This window comes from Sus scrofa, chromosome 7 (genome assembly GCF_054392235.1).
Source record: "Sus scrofa isolate SSC_HxYL_T2T_F1_AM1 chromosome 7, Sscrofa_HxYL_maternal_Yorkshire_Landrace_v2.0, whole genome shotgun sequence".
Classification (NCBI taxonomy): Eukaryota; Metazoa; Chordata; class Mammalia; order Artiodactyla; family Suidae; genus Sus; species Sus scrofa.
In genome coordinates this window covers 16,940,272-16,949,475 of record NC_139389.1, presented here as the reverse complement: position 1 = coordinate 16,949,475, position 9,204 = coordinate 16,940,272, and positions in this window count along the sequence as shown.

Genomic DNA, 9,204 nt, shown 5'->3' with positions numbered 1-9,204 from the left:
GATAAGGGCTTTGACATTCACAGAGTGATAAGGAATCACATCGGAGGTAACCTCCACCACACTGGTGTGGGACCCCTATGCCGATTTCTCAAGGTAAATGTTAGCCAGGTGACAAACTGGAGACAGAGGATATCAGGAAGCCAGGAAATCTTATCAGGAGCATGAAAGTGAGAAAGCAGCAGTTATCTTCTGTATTTTTATTTATTTAATTAATTAATTAATTTTTTTTTTTTTTTTTTTTTTTTTTTTTTTGGTGGAGGAAAGGCATGTGGAAGTACCCAGGCCAGGGATCGAACCTGCAGCATAGCAGTGACCTGAGCCACTGCAGTGACCATGCCAAATCCTTACCTGCTGCGCCATAGAACTCCTGAAAACATGTCAATACCACTGAAGTACAGAATATAGAGAGGCTGGTGGTAAAGGAGGAAGGAGGAGCAGTAACAGATGACATCAGGAAGCTAAATCAGGACCAGTTCCCAAGAGCCCTGTAAAGCCCACTACAGCATTTGCATCCTCCAAGAGGTGATGCAGAGGCACTCAAGGATTTCAACCAGGGGAGTGAAAACACTGGACATATATTTAAAATAGACCTCGAAGGGGACAGCATGATGAGTGGAGAGAAGGAGGGCAAGATTAGATAGGGGAACAGGTGAAAGGCCACCACAATAGCCCAGGTGAGATCATGATAAAGTCCTTGCCTACAGTGATGGCAGCAAGAATGGAGTGAAAGGTAAATTCCAGAGACGTCGAGAAGGTAGCGTGCAGGAGACTTAGTAAATCACTGGGTGTGGGAGTGAAGGAAAGCTGAAGAAGGCATCCAGAATTGTTCCTTTTAATGCCCTGTGCCAGTGAGTAGACAATAGTGTCATTCATCACAAAAAGTGACTACCAGGAAAAAAGTAGTCTTCAAGGGGAGCCCAGGAGTTCAGGCTTAGACAGGAGTTTTCAATTAAGAGACGTCCACGTAGAGCTTAGTAGGTGTGGGACAGGAAAGAGGCTAGGGCCTCACATAAATACAGATTCTGGGAGCCAACAGTTCATATGTCATTTGTTTAATTTAATTTTTTATTGACGTATGGTTGATGTATAATATTACATCAGTTATAGGCATACAGGGTATATTTTTAAAGCCACGGAAGTGCACGAGAGTATGCCAGCTGGATGTTTTACTCACTGGAGACGGTGGGGTTGGGGGGGGGGAGAGAGAATCACAGACCACCCATATGGAAGATGTGGTCCAGCAGCAGAAGAGCCCAAGGGAAGCAACCACAGAGCCATGGAAACCTGGGAGAAGGTAGTACCATAGAAAGCAAGGGAGAAGAGCTTCAAGCCTGGGATGTGACAGGCAGTGTCCAATACTTCAGGGAGGGCCAGTCAGATCAAGATCGAAGAGCACCCAGTGGATTTAGCAACAAAGGTGATATTGACTAAAAAAGGTGAAAGCTGGGTCAGTGGACTTGTGGGAATGGAAGCCAGAGTCAGGTTCTCATCTGATAGAGTTTCCTGCATGAAACAAAGGACTCATCTAGCACTCTTGTTTGCTGAAGGCTTTATGCCAATTATAAAGTTTAAACCCGTTTCAAGCACTTTCATTTAGCTGGCAATGAAATAAGCAAAGGACTTGTACATGCCCTTCCCTTAATTACAGCTTGCAAAATCTATTCACTTTCATGTACAAACAGGCTCATCTGTGAAATGGGTTGGCTGCAGTATCAGGTTCAAGCTGGACTTAAGGTAAAAGCCATTGCTAACTCGAGCCAGTTCATAAAGTTTGCACGTATAAAATACGATCAGAAGGAGCCTCATACATGATTCCATTTCTGATAATTTGCAGGCACAGCACAGGGATTCATTAAAAGCCAAATTCTGAAATGTTCTGTTGTCTTCCATATATACATACATCTTGTGTTTTATTTTAATAGATGATTGGAATAGAATTAACTGTTTTAAAAATATTGGTGCCAGAGGTTAGAATTAACCCCACTGTAGATTTATTAGGTTTTTACTAGCGGAGTTTTCTTCCGGAGACTGATTTATCAGCACCTCAATCAGGGCAATAATGACCCTCACCACCTGTATTATTTCAGTGATTTTTTTCGTCTTTCTCAGTTTACTTGTCTAATTTTTTAAATCAGGAGGGCGAGTAGAAATAATGTTCCGTGGTACTACTTAAGTTGTAGTTTATGTTTGTAGATTTCAACAATATTGTAAATGCATGTATACATATGTGTGTGTGTCAGAGGGTTGTTTTTAGGAAGGATTTTCCCCCCTGGAAAGAGAGAGAAAAAGAGAGAGGGAACAGAGAGGAAGACAGATAAGAAAAGAAACTCTTTCTCTTCCCTTCCTGCTGCTGAGAGTAGCTTAGTGAGAATGAGATGCCTGGAGCAGCTAAACCCATTAATTGAGTCTAGAGACACAGAGCAGTATGAAGGAAAGAGCCTCGGTTTCTGATGACACTATGTGGCTGTTCAATCAACCAGGGACTGCTCCCTTGATTTCTTGTTGGGTGAAATAGTGACCGTAATAATTAAACTCACTTTTAAATAGGGTGGTTGTTTCCTGTCAATCAAAGGAAACTACTTTATACCCAACACACAGGTACACACACACACACACACACACACAGTGCATTACGCAGTGAAAGACTATCTATTTGGTCTTCAAAGAATAAGAATTTCATTTAGGGAGTTCTTATCATGGCTCAGCGGTTAATGAACCTGACTAGTACTCATGAGGATATGGGTTCCATCTCTGGCCTTGATCAGTGGGTTAAGGATCCGGCATTGCCTTGAGCTGTGGTGTAGGTTGCAGACCTGGGATCCCCAGTTGTTATGCCTGTTGTGTAGCTCTGATTTGACCCCTAGCCTGGGAACTTCCATATGCTGTAGGTGTGGCCCTAAAAAAACAAAAAAAAAAACCAGTTTCATTTATAACAATGAACAAAGAAGGTTTTAGATTTAGACACCATTTAGATTTACCATTTAGTCAAAATTGATCTCAAAAAGTTTGGACAAAGCTACTCCATTTAAACACAAAAGCAGCAAAATCTACTTTGATTTTTTAAAGAAAAATAAGGTTGGAGTTCCCTGGTGACTTGGTGGATTAAGGATCCAGGGTTGTCCCTGCTGTGGCTCAGGTCAATACTGTGGTGAGGGTTCCATCCCTGGCCTGGAAACTTCCACATGCCTCGGGTGCAGCCAAAAAGGTGGCCGGGGGGGGGGGGGGGGAGGGGGAGGGGGGGAGGGTGTGTGTGTGTGTGTGTGAAAACAGCCTGTATTAAAAAAGAATTAGCAGGAAACAATCAAGTTAGCATTCTTAAACATGATTTGAGGCCACAGTGCAATTGTTATGGCATTTTTAAAAGAATTGGTTGTAGCCAATAATAAATGACACATCAAATTTGAAAATTTTGTGTCTATTAAATTCTGTAAGAAAAAAATGAAAAAAAATTACTTCATCAACACAACTGTGCATGAATTTTAATCCACCATTACAAATTATAACACCCTGTGAGGGATACATTATATTAACTCTCGGAAGGAAGAGAATACAGAATTGATTTAAGAATAAATTTTTTCCTTTGTTTACAGATTTTAATTAATTTTTAAATAAGTTAATTTCCTTCTACACTGGAATTTGAATAAATTAAACTTTCCCTTCTAAAGTGGTATTTGGATGCTCTTTCTGGACTTACTTCTTATCTCCAGAAAATAATTCTTCTGTATAGTGGAAATGAGAAGAAACTTGAGGGGTGAGTGGGTGGCAAGCCCCCAGAATCATAATTATCCCGTAGAGAAGGAAAGTTAAGTAGAGCACAACAAACTCTTTAGGAGATTGGGAAAGTGGATTGCAAATATTCGAAGACAATACAATTGAAAATGAGAAATAGTGTTAAGAGAACAGAGGACTCTTAAAATCGGGATCATTTATGATTGTATTATTAGAACTTGCAGGAGGAAGAAAAGGTGAAGACAGCTGCAAGCCAGCTGTATGCCAAGCTTTCCGGAGGGCTCAGATTTTCAAAGGGCACAAGCTAAAGATGAAAGCAGGGACATGACCAAGGATGATGAGAAAAGGGCACCAGCCTGAAACAGATTCAGAAAGTTTGATGCCCAGAGGCCTCTCTGAAGCACATCCCTGAAAGCAAAAAGGTCTGTGGCGCAGAAAGGATGCTCAAAAAGAAGAGGACAGGCCCGCTGCTTGATCCAGAGAAAACTCAGAACAACTTCTCTTCCATTTTGTTTCCACCTTCACCATCTGCAGACTTGACTTTGGAAGAGAACAAAGAGCAAGCTGGTGGAGAGCACCAAGGCCTCAAGCGGAGGGGGGGACACTGAGAACCCCCCCCCCCCAGCTTGCCTCCCCAGGGTTGAGGCTCTGAGGCCCCAGTGGGAATACCTCCCAGAGGCCCCAAAGGCTGACAACGGACAGAAGGAACACCCTTGGACATCTTTAGAGGATCATGAAAAGTTCAGAGAGGGGCAAACATCCTTCTTTTCCAAGAGGGATGGGAAGGGGTAAGATTAACCATAGGCCAAAAGGTGTTATATTAAACTCCAGAAAAACTCAAGATTTTCATTCTATTTTTTTTTTCTTCTTTTTTCCTTTTCTGGCCACCCTGCAGCATACGGAATTCCTGGGCCAGGGATCAGATCCAAGCTGCAGCTGTGACCCATGCTACCGAGGCAGCAATGCCAGATCCTTTAACCCACTGTGCTGGGTTGGGGATCGAACCTGCATCCTGGTGCTACAGGGACACCGCCACAGAGGGAACTCCTTAAGATTTTCATTCTGTTTAACTGATTGTGATCACTGAGAAAATAATTCAGCAATCGCATGGAGCCAGACTGAATTTAATTAAGTCACTACATGCTGGTTTCTTTTTTAAAAATAGGGGCTTACTAATCTGGTAGATATGAATATTATATGTAAGCTAAATTCTAATTTCAGCAAACCATTTCACAAAGCTGCCCGACATTCTCCAAGTCACTTATAAATTTGATGTGATGATTCTTCCAAGTGCCTTTTGTTTTCTTTTGTGACTTCATTCTTGGCAAACGTTCCAGTCCTCAGGTACTGGAAAATCTTGCAAAGGAATCCTCATTGAATTGCTTTATCAAAAAGTAATTGTAAAAATGGACACGCTAACCAATGTAAATGTGATGGTTAAATACGTTATTACATATGAGCAACACATATAACTAACCACTTCCGAACAACTACCTTACAGCATATGCCATACTTTACATTTTTGCCCTATGCCTTGCGGAAAAGAGGATCAACTGCAGAATTATGCTACCTAGATTCAATTCTACTTCTTATTAGACCTGGGGTAAATTAAGTAACCTCTCTGGACTTAATTTTCCCATCTATAAAATGGGGATAATCATAACCAAGTCAAAGGGCCAGTATGAAATGAAACAATGTAAAAAGCACAAATACATAAAGTGGTCCCTAAATGTGGATGGCGTGAGTGGTGGTCCTCATTTGGTAGTAATGTCACTTGCCTCTGAGCAAGCTCATCAATATTTTTGCCTTTTTAAAAAAATGTATTTAGGGCTGCACCCAAGGCATATGGAGATTCCCAGGCTAGGGGTTGAATCAGAACCACAGCAACACGGGATCTAAGCCGCGTCTGCGACCTACGCCACAGCTCTCGGCAATGCCGAGTCCTTAACCAAGTCCTTTCTCAAGACCAGGGATCGAACCCGCAACCTTATGGTTACTAGTCGGATTTGCTTCTGCTGAGCCCCAATGGGGACTCCGCTAATCAATATTTTTTAGGTGAAAATGATCTCTCTCTGTATGGGGTAAGATTTTGTTTGTAAGGCACAGACCACCTGACTGCAAGCATCTTGGTCAATGTGAATGTGTTTTCCCTGTGGAACAAGAAGCCGAGCAGCGCTGTTCTTGAACTGGTTCCATAGTTAGTGTCACGGCTCTGGGTCAGCATCTCCATGGTTCTCTCATGGCCACAGGATAAGCCACTGCAGCTGCTCCAAACAGGAAGGAAACAGGAACAGGCACTCATCAAAGGTCTCTCACCCATGAACTGGCAAGACGATTGTTCTCGACATCCCCTTCCCTCCCCCGCTGCCTTTCCCTCGGCTCATCTTGAGGGACACATGGCCCGTCCTGGTGGAGGGGAGGCTGGGAATCGAGGAGCTGCCCATTGGCAGCCACCAGGCTGGAAAAGGGGACTTTCCCACTTCCCCAACAAGCAAAAAAAAGTGAACCAGGGTTTGCCAACTTATTCTACCTTTGTTTCTCCTTTTCCTGATCAGGCAGATAAGTTTTTCCCCTCAAGGCTCATTTTTGATGGCTAAACCCAAATGTAACGTCCTTCCTCAATCCCTACACAAATGTTCATTGTCCGAAGTAAATTAATAAACACACCACCCGCGCCTTCCTAATGCAGCAAAACAGGTAATTATTAACCAAAGTAGAATTTACAAATAACCCTAAAAAAAAAATACTGGGAAGCACTGAGCCAGATGGTCTCTCATGAACGCTTCTGGCCCGATGACTCACTCTTTTGTCCCTTGTGTTTCACGCTTTCTTTCCCAGAAATCCCCCTGATCTCATCTCCCTGTTTGCTTCCTCTTCCATTAGGTGAATCAAATGTCTTTCAAAAAATCACCTTCCTCTTCAGAGCAATGCAATAGGAGAACGGTGGCAGAAATAGTGTGACATAAGGAACCAAGGGTGTGTGTGTGTGTGTGTGTGTGTGTGTGTGTGTGTGTGTGTGAGCGCGCAAAGGATGTGGACAGAGAAACTCCATCTGCCCTTTAACTTCATTCTGTTAACTTCCAAACAGAAAACAGAAAATCCATTGATTCCTTTCTGATAATTCCCAGGCTGGGTTCCCTCTCTACCCTTCCCTACACCTCCCAGCCCATGCGCTTTCCCTGCTCCCCATCTCCCCAAAATGAAAAATGGGGAGGTTAAAAGGCTCTCCACCTGCCGAAACAGTAAAGCAGAAATCTTGAGAGCTAGAAGGCCCCTTTCTACAGCAGAGCAGGCAAAGGCTAGGGCAGAAATCTCTTCTGCTCCTGCTTTTCAGAGGAGGCACTTCGTTCTTTCGCCTCATTGTGGGGACTCGCCTAACCAGATGCCCTGGGCCAAGCCTGTTCTAGAAAGATAACAGAGAATCCCTAAACACCAAGCATGCCTCACTCTGGCCCGTGTGGGCCGGTAAGAATGGAGTTGATTTGGAGAGGTCGGTGCTTGTGTACCACTGAAGAAATTGGATCCAAATCATTCTACACCAGTGAAAACCACCATAAAATAGAATTCTAGTAGGATAAATGGCGGGCCCCACGAGCATCAGATAGGGACGCTAAGGCTCAGCACCTTCATAAAAGAAAGTCCAGGAGTTCCCGTTGTGGCGCAGTGGTTAACGAATCCCACTAGGAACCATGAGGTTGCAGGTTCGATCCCTGGCCTCGCTCAGTGGTTAAGGATCCGGCATTGCCGTGGGCTGTGGTGTAGGTCGCAGACGCAGCTCGGATCCCGTGTTGCTGTGGCTCTGGCGTAGGCTGGTGGCTACAGCTTCGATTAGACCCCTAGCCCGGGAACCTCCATATGCCAAGGGAGTGGCCCTAGAAATAGCAAAAATAAATAAATAAATAAATAAAAGTCCACATTTTGAGGGGAGGGGGCCAGGACAGAGACAACAGCAGCGTGACTGAGCTCCGAGAAGATGGGACAACTCTGGGAAGGTTTGGGGCTGGCCTGACATATGACTTGGGATTTCTGCTGAGCAATGGAGTCCGTGATCTCCAAGGGCCCTTCACAAACGTGCAATGTCCAGCAGAGAACTGAGATGGGGGATCACCTGCAAAACTGGCCAGGGAAGAAGTTGTGATAAGGTGGCGAGGAAGAGGAAGAGCCTTCAGCTTCCAGGAGCATCGCCTCCAGCATTGCCAGCTGCAGTGGTTCAGGGCTCTGTTCCCAGGGTCCCATTTCCCAAATTCTGCCTCTGTCGATCAGGGGTAAAGTCCCAGCCAGCCCGCCGAGAACCAAGTACAGCAGGTAATCCACACAGCTGCACAGCACCTTCCCTCTGAGTGTCAGCTCCTGCTGTCAGGAAGCTCTTCCCATCTTGATTTAGATAATGCTGCACCTTCCCACAAGTGCCTGAGGCTGGGAGAAAACATTTGGGGGAGCTCCAGATAACAGTTTCAGGAAGATTCACCTTGTAGGTCTGTGGATTGCACAATAAAGAGGTGGTCTTCAGGCCTCCATTTGAGAAGTACTAGGAAAGCACTCCTTGCGGGGAAAATCCTATTAAATTTAGAGAACTTGGCCAGATGGGGATTGTAAAGGAAGGTGAAGCTCTGTGGAACGTCCTAAGTGTCTCTAAAAACATCGAATACAGGTACCAACAGAACTTCTTGCGTTGGTGAGCTGCTTTTAGCTATCAAATGCTTACACGTGTTATTTTATTAAATGCCTGCTGAATTATCAGAAAACCCTACCTGCAGGAGATAGCTAACAGCCTACTCTAACAGAAATTTCTGGCTCTGAGCCTCCGCTCCTTACGGGGCCCCGGGCCAGTTTGGAGCCTAACTTTGTTACTGTTACTTTTTTGGTAGTTATTCCACAGGCATTGCCAATCCCCAGTAATCCCCTTTGTCCCTGATGGAACAGGGTAGAGCCCACAAAAGAGAACCATCCCCTCAAAGGAGGCTTTTAAACAAGTGTGGCTTGTAAATCACCTGCCTCAGAGACATTTTTATCTAAAAACGCAGATACAGGCAGAGATCAGAATTCTACCTTGGCACAGGAAGTCCAAATTTCTGGGCATGAGGTCTGGAAATCCGTGTTTTTAACCAGCACCCTAGACAATCCTCAAATACTAACCATTAAAGTCAACTGTTGTAATGCTTTAAGAACTCAACTAAAAATAGTTAAATTCTGCCCAGTTCGCTGCTGGGCAATTGGGAAATACATAAATTGCATTTAAAGGCATATAAAAAGGACCTAGAGGAGTTCCCTTTGTGGCTCAGTGGTTAATGTACCCGACTAGAATCCATGAGGATGAGGGTTCGATTCCTGGCCTTGATCAGTGGCTTAAGGATCCAGTCTTGCTGTGAGCTGTGGTGTAGGTCGCAGACACGTCCCAGATCTAGAGTTGCTGTGGCTCTGGCATAGGCTGGTGGCTACAGCTCCAATTCAACTCCTAGCCTGGGAACTTTCATA